Genomic DNA, 13,526 nt, shown 5'->3' with positions numbered 1-13,526 from the left:
CAAACACAAAGTATTCCCAAACCCATTCTGTTGATTTAAAATAAATCCCAAGAAAAAGATCTCTAAATAAACCACTGTGTGGAGGCTAATGGAGCACTTCCCACTTGATAATAAATTCCCAGTCTCCAAGAGAGTGACAATTTTTTTAAGCGTGTTTGGCTTTTGTCTCCTGTGAAATCAGAAGTCTCCCACTGAGGGTTGGGTTTCATGTCTGGGTCACAATTTCTACTGAAAGGAATTTTCATTATGGTCTTGGAAACACTTAAGCCTCCCTGTGCAACTGATCTATCTGAGCTTTTCATATCCATCAGGACCATGGATGCCATCAGCAATCAGGGGTGAAATCTCAAGCAACCCGAGAAGGAGGTATGAGCCTTAGGATGAGACAGGATCTCATAGTGAGATTAACATGGGCTGAGAGGGTAATTAACCACAGTAATTATTTGCTGAAGGTGAGGTGGGGGGTACCTCCTTGTTGGCAGACTTTAGACTGGAGGATGGATTCTCTGTTTCAAGGGGAAGTCAATTCACTGAGGTCCTTTGGTTTGTGACGTGCAGAGTGACAGACTAGATGATGAGGTTTGGGGACCAGTCTAGCAATAGCTGAGTCCTCAGGCCACACAAAGTGTGAGAAGTAAATAACTATTCCCAATGTACCAAATTACACGGAGCGGGGAGAGAGCGAGAGCATCCCAGGGAGATAGGAGACCTAGGAAATGCTAACAGGGCAGAAAGCCCTGGATGTATTCTGATCAGCAAAATTCAAAGATTGTATTTCTATTTTCTGGACCTTTCCCTGTTCTTTGAGAATATAGTAAAGGGACTAGTTCCTGCCCTTAGCAGACCTTTATGTAGTTACAGCACCCATGCATCTGAAATTCCCTTTGCTGTCTCTTTCCAGGTTACACAACATCAATATTCTTAATTTTTCTTTATGGATGCTGTTTTCCAGTTATTCTCATTATTTTTCTCTGAACTCTCTTCAGCTAATAATACCTTTCTTGAACTGGTTCTCAAAACCAGACATGCTTTTCCAGCTCAGGTTTAACCAGAGAAGAGCAGAAAGAAGAAGCATTCCCATATCCTATGGCCTCTCTCAGGGTTATACGTGGCTGTAAGAGTACCCCATGGGTGTTGTATGGCTTTAATCAAACAGTTACACCAAAAATCTGTGACAGGGGTTGGTTGTGTAGGCTGGAAATAGAACACTCTTTTGTGACTTTTTCTTTCTTGTTGAATGTGATGGAAATGAGGAGCGTGTCTCCTCCCACCCACCCCTGCCCCCAACTTTCTCTGCAAAGGTGAGATGCCAAAACCACAAAATGAGTTATAAGAAAGCAAAATAACTATTGTAAGGTGGATGTCTTCATCATTATCCTATAGTTAAAGGTTTTCTCCATCAAACAAAACGGGTTTGGACATAGAATTGCAAGAGAAAAGAGCTGAAAGGACTCCACCATTGCTCCTCCCCTTTTAATTGGATATGATTTATCACAGTCCAGGTAGGCCCTTCAGATCTGGGGTAAATGTGACAAGCTGTGAATCTCCAGCATCAATAAATGTACAAGGATATTCAGCCTCCTTTGACACACAGGAAAACCAGAACCAAGGATGTGAAGCTTTTTCTCCAAACCTCATGTAATGGGGCAGCAGAGACAACAGTAGCAAGCCAGGCATCTCTGCCCTGCTCTAGGTCAAGGCTGTCCTGTTCCCTAAGAGAAAGTTAATCCTTTAGCTTGGGTGGTGGGAGCTCTATTTTTAGGTCTTTCTATTCTTTATAGCTCATCAGATTTTTACCTCCTGGAAGCTGCTACACAATCTCAGAGTGCTCCTCTTGAGACAGCGCTTTTTTTTTTTTTTTTTCCCCCTTCTTTTCACTTCCCAGAATAAAATCTCTTTTTTGACATTTGGGAACAGAGGAGCACGTTTGGGTGGGGTTAGAGCACCTGTGAGCAATTCAAACCCACCTCCTGCCCGGAGCCAGGCTGCTGCCAACACCAGGTCAAGGCTGTGTTTACCCAAGTTTCACAGCTGCTAGAAAGTGCTGGTGGGGTTGGTGTGAACATATCTGTGAACCAGGCCAGCAGGAAGCAAAGACCCCAGGGGAGTTTGTAAGGGGATGCTTTTGCAATGCTGGGAATAAGTTAGCCATCTCAATTTTCTGAACTCTCTTTAACAGCCTGATCTGTTTTTTTGGTGTCCTGTTGTAAGTCCGTTCCTCTTGAATCACAGTGTTTCCAGCAGTAATTTGGGTTAGAAGGAGTCTTTAGGGGACGTCTGGTCCAGGTGTCACCTCGGTCATGGGAGGCAGCATGTGAAGTTGGGGATGGTAGGAGCTCATCCTTCTCCACCAGCTGCACAGTAGGCCGAGAGCAGCACCCTGATTCCTGGAGAACTGATGTGAGACAGGATGGAAAGGCTGACACTGTAAAAATCCCACATTTTCCTCAGTCCTGGGGGTTACACACCAGAGGAGACACTCAGTTCTGTGATAAATATGAATGGCTTTCCACGGGCTCACAGGGAAACTCCTTCCAAGCTGGTGTTGGCAACCTGCTGGAAGCTCTCTAGGGAAGACACGGGACTGTGGCTCAGTGCTGAAGGCTCCTGCAACTGATGGGAATTACTGGGAGCTCCGAAATGATGTTCACTCATTTAATTCCTACAGCAGACTTCTCATGTTCTGCTGGGCAAATCCATTAGTTCTCCCCATTTCTGCTTCCTATCAGGAACATGTCCCCTCCTTCTCCCACCTCCATCTTCTCTGCTTAGGTGATGTCCTGCTCTGGGGAAGGGGTGTTTTCTTAACACACAGTGTACAGAGCTCTGCATGACCAGGCTCTCTTACTCCCAAGGTGAAAAAAGCCTCAAACAGGATTTAAAAACCCACCAAAATCCTAAAAATGGCAGTCTACTGAGCAGGTCTGGGGGGCTGCTCTGCAGAGAAGAATGCAACCAGGGCGAGGACAGAGACAGCCCCTCTCCTCTGGCCCCCACCTGCCCCTCTTTCCCCCACTGTGTGAACCTACTGTAGATTTCTTGAATTTCCCTTTGATGTTTATCTCCCCGCAGTAATTCTCTTTGGGGGATTTGCGGGAGCGGCGGTTGGAAGAATCCAGCCTGGAATAGGGCGGCCGAGGGGCGAGAGAATGTTGGAAACAGGATTAAGATCATATTCTACAAGCGGCTGTCAGTGGCTGAATGGGGCTAAAGTTTCTTATCGGCCCGGGGTGCCAGAATGCCTTTGGATTCCTCTCCCCTCTTCCCCTCCCCTCCTCCCAGGGCTTTCAGCGTGCTGGGGAAAGCATCATCGTGGTCCTGAATGGGGAGGTGGGCTCTGGGGAGCATAAAAAAAAACCCAAAAAAACCCCCAAACAAACAAAAAAAACAAACAAAAAAACAAACAAACAAAAAACCCCAAAACAAAACGCAAAAAACCCCAAAACAAAAAACCACAAAAAAAACCCAAAAAAAGAAAACCCACCAAAAACCCCCCAAAAATAGAACAAAAAACCCCAAAAAACCCACAAAAAAAACCCCAAAAAATCAAAACCCACCAAAACCCAAAATTAAAAAAAAACAACCACAAAAAAAACCCCACCAAAACCCAAAATTAAAAAAAACCCCAATCAAACAACAACAAAAAAAAAAAAAACAAAAAAAGAAAACCCACCAACCCCCCCCCAAAAATAGAACAAAAAACCCCAAAAGACCCACAAAAAAACCCCAAAAACCAAAAACCACCAAAACCCAACATTAAAAAAAAAAAAAACCAAAAAAACCCCCATCAAACCCCAAAATTAAAAAAAAAAAAAAACACCCTCCCAAAAAAACCCCAAACCAAAAAAACCCACAAAACCCCCCCAAAAAAAACAGTGGTGATGCTGACTTAATGCTGAAATGGCTGGAGGATTTTTAGGTATAAATCTCTATATATAGAGGAGACTATTCCGTTTTGAAAGTCCCAAGCTCTGTTTCTTGATTTCTTTATTTTCTTTTTTTTTTTTTTTCCTAGCATGAGATTTCATGGCTTTCACTGGGCATTTTAGTTGTTGGGTTTGTTGTTTTTTTTTTTTTCCTGTTTTTCTCCTTCTTTTCGCAAGGTGGAATTGGAGTCCTAGTGAGAACTTAATTGGAAATACTTGGGGCTTCCTTCTGAACATTCCAGGTGATAGGGAAAAGAAGTTCCAGAAAAGCAGAACAATTTTGAAATAAGGAGGAGAGGGGGAAACCAGAAAGAGTATTTTGAAAACTCAAAGCATGTTTTGAAAACCAAGAGGCAAAAATAGTTGCGAAAGAGGAAAAAAAATTGGAAAGTTTTGAAGATATTTTCATATAAAACAAAACCACAAACACTCAGAGCTTTCCTGGGGAATGGAATCAGGTGGTATCAAATTCCCCTGTGTGCTCATTTCAGAAAGCTGAGGACCTGCAGGCTTTTGATGTTTCCACCTGGAAGATGTTTTTGTCTTTTTACAGTTTAGAATTTTGTGATAGTGAAGATTTTGAAGGGACCAGTGTCCTCACTTTTCCCAACCTGAAACATGATGGGTGGACCTGTGTGAGCCCTCTCAGATCTGTACATTTCAGTAGAAAAGAAGCATTTCTGGTAAAATATTCAGATTCATTTTGGAAAACCTGGATTTTGTTTGACTCTACGGGTGTGGAATGTTTTTCACTTGTTCTGCACAAAGCAGACAGAAACCTTGCCATTGCTTCTGGTTTGTGTTGGAAAAGGAAGTCCTGCAGGTAATGTCATTTCTGGGCTGCTCAAAATAGCTGGGGAAAGGAACAACTTCTGTCTTTTTAACTTTCTGGATAATGACTACCTGTAGCTATTCTATAATGAGGATTTGTGTTTTTCTAGAGCCCCTGCCTGATTAAAAGCATCAGGAAAACTTTGTCAAGAGACCTGCTGATGAGAAAGGACTTTGCAGAAGCTGTAGAAATCCAGCAAAAGGAACTTGCTGCCCAGAATTTGCACTGTTTGGGGAGTGAGGAGGTGAAAAACAAAGGGGTTAAAATCCAGCTCCTGGACACCTGTGAATATGAAAACAACTCTGCTTTTAAATGAGTTTTTCCCTTGAGATTTACAGAAATTTGACAGCTGACTAGAGAAATCAAGTTGTCCTTTATGTACATGACAAAATCTCATTAATTATTTTAGAAACTTGAGAGTAACTTCCTTTATGCTTGTGGCTGGCAATACTATGAAACTTGAGAGAAACAGAGACTGAGTGACATTACCAGAAGCAATGAGGTTCAGGAAAGTTAAATAGTCCACACAAAATGATGTAAAATAAATTAAAACTTTTAAAATTCCTCTGTTTTTCATAGTCCTTAACAAATAATGCTTTCAAGTCAAATTACAAGGCAACATTCTGTAGTTCTTATTGATTTCAATTGTAACTTTGCCTAAATAAAATATGCCTGCTTTATTTTTGACTCTTTAAATCCATCATTTCTTGCTATTATTCCTAGACTTTGTCAGCTCACTCATTGCTGGAATCAGCCCTTGTTGTGTGAGGGCAATCTACTTTCACACCCTAAGAGATCCTACCCCGAGGACCTGACAAACAGCTGCATTTTTGGACTTAAAACTTACATTTCCAAGCCCCCTTGTTCCTTTGAAGTAGCAGAATATGAGCAACCACTGCTCACTCATGGAGAATTGAAGGAGGTTGGGTTTATGGGAGGAGAAGGGATCATCACAAGGGCTGTTTGGGCAAAGGGTGCTCTGAGGTCCATGTCTATGGGGGTCCCTTCCATGTTCCATCTCCCATTCTGCTCCTGGCTTGGTGTTTTTTATGTAACACAAGCGTTTATGCACGGTGAATAGATTATGCCAGTTAAAGGCAGTGTTGTTATCTCCCTCTCACAGCTGAGGAAATCAGAGCCCCATCAAAGATAAGTCAAGAACTTGCAGTAACTCCCTGAAGTGAGCCAGGGTACAGGAATGCTGCTTCCTCAGCAAACTGCCACCCAGAAATATTTCCAAGAACCTCCCTCCTGTCTGCATTTGCCTGTGGTTGTTCCACCTTCTCCTGAACATCCACTCCCGAGGGCAAGTGGGAGATGTCAGTGTCAGCTTTCTGAGGAATTTTCCAACTTTCAGAAACTTTTCCCAACTTTTGGAAGTCAGCAGAATGCAAAGCAGGCTGGACTTGGCAGTGGTTGGTCCAAGTGTTCTTAGAGGCCTTTTCCAACCTAAATGATTCTGTGATTCTGGATCTGGTTCCTTAATACTCATAATCCCAGCTTTACAGCAAAGCCTCCCCCTTGTGCAGAGCCAGGTTCATGTCCAGTCTCCCCTGTGACTCAAGCAGGTAAAGCAACATCAATAATTTCATAGAACACCTCATAACATATATAACCTCTTTGGTCTTTTTAATCACCTTTATTTTTTTTTTTTAAATCAAGCTTGAGACATCATAAAAAAAGAAGTGGCACTTTTGGAAGAGAAGAAACCTTTTCCAGATACCCTAGGATATCTGTTATCCCAAATCCATTAAGGACAAGAAGATTGGTGATATCTGTTATCCCAAATCCATTAAGGACAAGAAGATTGGTGTGAAATTTCCTTTTACCCCTTAAATTTTTGATGCAACCTTCTGCCTTTAACTCCCTTGGTGTCACCACAAGACTCATCCAAGCAGAACCCCAAATACTGAATTTCTTTCCCCATGATGCTGTGGCCATCTAGAGCCATTCTAAGGCTGCTGAGCTGGGTGGTGGCAATCAGCAGGGACAAACAGCTGGCCAGTGCTGGGTGACATTCAGGGGGACAACTGGGAGCATGTGGGGGGGACAGGAGGCTCTAAACACATGCTTAAACACGGTGCTTTTTGCCCAATAATCAGTAACATCAAGAGGGCGACATTAAACAAAATAATAAATCGTGTGCTGGCCCTCAAATTGGATCCTTCTTTTTTTATTTGATTTTGCTAGGATTTATTCCCTTTGACAAACCATGCTGTTTAGAATACAATAGTGGCATAATCACAGCCTGGGGCCCTCATTCTTCAAGATAATGGGATACTTATTCATCTAAGGCAGGTACAAGTCTGTCCTTGGCTTTCATTTTACAAGATTACTTGTATTTCTGTCTCATTTGCAATAGGTGATATCTGTCAGAAAGCAATTTTCACCCAATTTGAGGTTCTTAATATTTTCTCTTTTAGCTCCTTTGTTGTTGATTTTTCTCCCCCCCCCACCACTTGACACACATTTTGCAAGCACCTATGGACAAGCTACTTTTTATTTCCCCCCCTTTTAAACAAACAAACAAATAAATAAATAAAGAGCATCCCTGGCCCTGTTTACACAGCTCGATAATTTATTAGTTAAGCGTGACAGCAGAGGAATTTTTCAATGTACGAGGCAATGTCCTGGCTGGTGTGTGTTCCACTTCACTCTCAAGAAAAAGAGAACAGTGCTCACTTTTGTCTGGACTGACAGCCTGAAAGTTCAGAGGTAGGAGCCCCTCGTGCCCCCAGAAATGTGCCAAAAAAGCAGCGTTTTAAAGGCCAACTGGAAGGCCTAGGCCGAGGTCCTGATTCAGGCTTTGAGGGCTTAACCTCAGCATTTTTTCCAAGTAAAGATGAATGAAAAGCAAGTTGTTAGGTTTGGGGGTTTGGGGTTTTTGTGGGGGGAGAGATTTTTGCAGGTATTGCTGGGAAATTAAAACAAAAGATATTGGTCCACTAGCAAGATTCTACTTTGTGCTAAAAAGAAGTATGTGGTTGATTTTTTTAAAGTTAAAAATGAAGTGAAATGGGGAAAAATATGTGATAATGTGTTTGGACCTAAAAGGCATTTAGATAAAATTCTAACTATTTGGGATTTCAGCCCTTCCAAATTCCCTGTGTGAAAGGCTCCTCTCCTTTCCTTGCTTTCCTGTTTTCCCCTGCTTGCCCTTCAGCCCTCCCTGCTGTTTTTGGATACCCCAGGTCAATTTATCCTTAAATTATATTTGCAAAGTGCAGTTGTTCTTGCTGAAAGCTGCAGGAAGGTGGGCAGAGGTGAAGCCCCCTCCGCCCCTGGCTCCTGTGCTGAGCCCTGATGCAGACAGGACACATTCCTGCAGGTGACAGCCCTGCAAACGTCCTGGGAGGTGCAGGGACTTAAAATCCCAGGTGGAAGCAAAGCAAACAAATAAAATTTGGGAAACGGAGCTGAAATCAAAAGCACATCTCTCATCTCTCTTTGCTTAAGCTGTTTAGACGAGCTCTGTGTGCAGAGGAATTACTTTGAGGTAACTCAGACACCTTTCTTTTCTCCATGGGTGTCTCTGAAGGCAAAACTAATTCACTTCTGCTCCACCAGGTCTGCCCTCTATTGTTCCCCACTAATGTAATTTTTTTTTTTTGTCTTCAGAAACATTCCTGCCTGTGTAATCATCTCCAGCACAGAGAGCAAGGAGAGGAAATTAAGATGTTATTGAGGGTTTGAGAGATATCTCATGTTTCAGAGTGGATCAGATGCCTTTTTTTTTTTTCTTTATTTCTCCTTTAAGGTGCCTGTTTTGGGGAGATGAGGCAAATATGTTGTATGGTTTGCTGGGTGAAGCAGGGTTGGTCTTCAGGAAGCTGTGATGCTTCTCTCTTCTCTTGACACAGCAATAAATGTCCCTAATTCCACATGTGGGTCTCTCTACAGCAGATAATCTCTTGGGGGAAGAGTTTCATCTCTGGTGGTCTGCACGGGGCAATCCCAAAAAGTTCTCAGTTCTCCTTGGTGAAGAGAGGACTGGACTACGTGAGGTATCAGACAAGATTTTTTTTTTTTTTTTTTTTGGTGACATGAAGCAAAACTGAAGCTGACAAATAATTTCTGAGTTTTTTTTGGTTTTTTTTTCTTCAACAAGGCTGAGCTGGAGGGAGCTGAGCTGCTTCCACCAGGCGAGTGATTTATCTTGTTATAGGAGAGTTCATTTTTTAACTAAAGAATGAGACTGTACACATGAAAATCCATCAGCAGAGGTTTTTCCAGGGTAACACAGGGTATTTCAGTTTCCTCATGTTTCCCAGGGCAGCTGTGGAAACCTGCATGGAGATTTTAAGGTGGCTTTGAAACTGCTTTGTGTTCCTCTGCTTCTTTTCATGGTGTCATTGGAGAGATTGTCCCCTGTCCCCAAGAGCCACACTGGCCATGGCCACCAAACCACAGAGATGACACTTGGCTTAACTCACAGGGCCTTTGTGATGCTCGTGACCTATTTATTGACTCTATAAGAAAGAAATAATTAGAAAATTAGCATAAGTATTGCATGTCAGACTAAACTGCTTGCAGCTGCCTTCGAAAAAAGGGGTGGTGTAAAGTTTGCTGTACAAAAATGATGAAAAGTCAGCTGGGAATTGCAGGTTCCTCAGCTGGGCTTCCTGATGGTGCTGTGTTCTGCTGAAACAACCTCACCCTCCTGTGTATCAGCTTGTTCATGTGTTTCCTCATGGACATGGTGCAGTCCCACACTGATATTTCACCTTACTAATGCAGAGAGAAAGGCAAGCTGGAGGAAATCTGAACCTTGCTTTTTGCATCTGTGTGTGACTGAACTAACTTTGCTTCAGGCCACTGCATTCCCTGCTCAGCACTTGTGGGAATGGTGATTTGGAAAACCATGCAGAGGGGGTGCTGTTGGAAGCCCAAAGGTCTGTAAACATGATCTCTGCCCTGGTGGCTTCCAGGAAAAGCACAGCTGAAAAATGGACTTGGCTTGTCCCAACACTTCTCTGCCCCCAGCAGGAAAACAACTTGGGGTGCAGGTTTGTGAATGAGGAGTGGGATTAGGGCTGCAAGGGGGCAACAGAGTCACCCTGCTCCTTGTCCTGCAGCATGGATTGAGTCTGGGACTAACTGGACTTGGCTGAGCCACATGGATGGGTCTTTGGTAAATCAGGGCTTGGAGAAAACTGTTTCCCTGACATCTGCTGATTTTTATGGAAGTCATAGAGCTAAACACCTTCCAGACTCTGTGTCTAATCTGGTGAGCCTGGTGCAGGTGAGATGCATTCCTGCAATCCATTTCTGCAGCTGGGCACTCTCCCTGCACCACAGGAATGGAAATATCCTCCTTCATCAGCTGCAAAAGGCAAAGAACAGGCTGCAGTCTGACATTGGAGAGGCTGGGATTCATCATCCCCATCCCCATCATCCCCCATCCTCACCTGGGGATGCTGCTGGCACAGACTGGGAGGTCAGTACTGAAGAATTTGCCAGGGCTGAGCTAAAAGCCAGCTTTTATCCAAAAAGGGGCTGCAAAGCGTGGAGACACCGGGTAAAATGTAAGCAAGAGCCCCAAGTGGTATACAGACAAAAGCTGCAGGTATTTAAACCACTTAGGCATTATTAATAGATGGGTTTCTCTGATGTGTGACTTGCAGCAGGTTAAAATAAAACACCAGCACGGTCCCTGCTGGACTTGCAGCTCCTGAAAACAGAGGCAGCCCCAGTGCATAATAGGATCTTCACTGCTCTTCTGGGGCTTGAATAACATTATGGTGACTTTGCATAGATTTTTGCCCTTAATGCAAATAGGGAAATGATTTTCTAATCAGGTAAGATTAGGCTGAAACATGATAGCTGGAGTTTGGTTTGTTAATGAAATACAAAGAAGTAGCCTGTACCTTTGTAAACTATTCTTAAAAATAACACAATGTTAAAAAAATATTGGTTTCTTTGGCTAGCAGTTATGTGAGAGAGCCTTGATGCAAATCTTTGTAATGAGTGCATTCCGATGAGCATTTGAAAAATATATATGTATTTATTTGCATTGATATGTTTATATGGCTTTACATATCAACTTAGTCAGGAAAAATTGAATAAAATGTCTCAGGTCTGGGAAATGAGAAGAGATTATGAAAAGCAGATTTAATATAGCACCGTTTTTTGATGTTTGTGGCACATTTCATCATATTGCCAGAGACACCCAATTACACAGCTTGCAGAGTAATCAGCAAATGGGGAATCCGAAGGAGAATATTAACTCTGGTCTTTTTTTTCCCCTTCCTCCTCCTCCTTCTTTAGCAAATATTATGTTATGCCTTATGGAAATGGATCAAAATGCCACATGTGCAGTTAATACTGAGCTCTGGAGCTCTTTCAAATCTTATTTTTCCCCCTCACATTGTATTTTTCTGGAACAAACCTCCTGATAACTTTAGGACATGGTCTTCAAGGCCAAAGCACCACCTTAAACTTCCTGCAAGTTTGGGTTTCAGTTTTAGCTGGTGTCTGACTTTACCTCATCAACATTGTGTGAGGGAAAAATTGAGTTATTAATTGAAGACAACCACACGCAAGAACATGATCACAGTTCACCCATTTATTTCCCTCTTTGTGAAGGCAGGAATTGACAGAGCAATTTGGTGTCTTTGATGGTCACAGACACTCCTTACCTACATGGTTTTTGATATTCAAAGCAGACTTGTAACTGCAGTGAAAAAGGAGATCTAATTATTAATATTTTCCTTATCTTGGATTAAAAAAAAAAAAAAGCAGTGGCTGCAGTGCAGGACAGTTGTGGCTGGCTGATATTTTGGGTGCATGTGATCAAACAGTTTTCAAAGGCACTGATGGAACTGGGTCAGAACTATTAGCACTACAATTTTTGCAGGCAGGGGTGTTCCCAGTCTCTGCCCACATTCCCACTGTTCTGGTTCTCTGCCTGGCTTAAGAAAAAGCCACTTTTCCTGAGAATGTCTAAAAAGTTATTCATCACTGTTACAAATGCATTTGCATTTCCATCCAGATTACTTTTTCCCTTCTATGTGTCTCCCTTTACATTATTTCTAGAGTTGAGAAAAGAAATTGGGAAATCATAGTAATGGGGGATGACATTCTGAAATGGAATAATTTAGGTTTGTTTTTTTTTTTTTAAAGGAGCTTGGTTATCAGATGACTTCAGGAAAATATTGATAAACTCAGAAAAATATTTTTTTTCCATCTGCTTTACCAGGCATCAAATTGGGCCTAAACCCAAGATTAAATCCCTTCTTGCCCAAGAAGCTGGGCAAGTTGGGCAAGTAGTTTCATCTTTTAGGTTCAAACTAATCCTGAAGGAACAGGAGGTGCAGGAATAAGTTTGCAGAAGCTTTTCTGCCATCTCCTGGAGCACAGCCCCCATGGCTCGGTGTAGAAAAGGGGACAGGTCCTGCACCAAAAATACAGAAACATCCTCAAAATCACATGGAAAGCCCAGTCGTTGGAGAGTGGTCCCATTTATTGTGCACCCCGGTCTCTAGAGATGTGCTGGCTGGTCAGGTCTTTCCTATCTTCACCTCCCCAGGCAGGAATTTTTCCCTGGGGTGTGCAGGAAGGTGACAAGAGGTGCTGCAGACACTGCAGTGGTGTCCTGTGGCCAAGGGGGATTTTCATCTGCCACCCCAGCTGGAGATGCCCACCCCAACAGCAAGAAGCTGTTATTCAGCACTTTTTTGTGCAGCTCCTTCTGTGTGGCCCCAGCCTCAGGTTAATGAATGATTCACAAAATGCATTTTTCTTTCTTTTTTTTTTTTTTCCTTTTTATTAGCGGAGTATGAAAACAGGCAATAATTTTACAGAAAGCAGGACTGGCACAATTGGTACATAGCATCATGCTGCAGCTTTTCAGAAATGAATATAAACTCTTTTTTTTTCTTCTTCTTCTTCTTTTACCTACCAGAATAAATAAATATGATACACATTTGAGTTCCTCAATAGTGAATTCTAAAGCACAAGGTCTTACACTACAGCTCAATTTTACAGCGATCTGTACAGTATATTACTTTGATTTCCTTTTTGCAATTTAAAAGCCTTTGTTCCTTTGCAAGATGGGTTTGACATACAAACACGGATACACTTTGGAGCTAACTGTACACCTTGGGTCAGAACCTGGGGAAAAAAGAAGAATAAACTGATTGCCTCCTGGCATGAGAAAATGAACTAAAAAGTTATTTTCCATTGCACAGATGCATCTAAGGTTCTGCTTTATGGGATGGCCCTGCTCAGCTGGCAGAGCAGTTAGAAAAGGCTTTGGCCATTCATAGGGCACCACATGCACCATTTAACTTGCTATGGGTTTAATCTGTGTCTTGGAGAGGTTTTGAAGAGGACTTCCAACCTGGAACCCAGACTATTAAAAATATAATCACTTTTTTTTTTTGTTAATAAACAGAAAATTGTATATTCTTTACAAATCAATGTGGGGGTTAAGTGTTGTTCCCAGCTGTGCTCCAGTGAAACTGGTGCAGTAATTCCACTCTGATGAGTGATGAGGGTCCGAATTTGTGCACCTCAGCCTTTGCATTTCTTCCCCAGGAGCTCAGGCCAGCCAGGGATGATGTGGATGCTGCTGCCTGAGCAGCTGGGGAGCAAACAGCACCCCCAAAGTCTGTGGGAAGTAGGGAAGGGAACCTTCATCCCTGCTGGGCTGGGCTGTACCACGGTGGGAGAGTCACAGCCGCATGGCAGAGCAGGGGATTTTTTGTTTGTTTGATCTTGCATTGCTGAAATTTTTGGGGGTTTTTCTTTTTGTTGTTTATTGCACC

Source organism: Taeniopygia guttata, chromosome 8, assembly GCF_048771995.1.
Source record: "Taeniopygia guttata chromosome 8, bTaeGut7.mat, whole genome shotgun sequence".
NCBI classification, from domain to species: Eukaryota; Metazoa; Chordata; class Aves; order Passeriformes; family Estrildidae; genus Taeniopygia; species Taeniopygia guttata.
The sequence above is the reverse complement of the archived record's forward strand: the minus strand, read 5'-3'. Positions refer to the sequence as shown.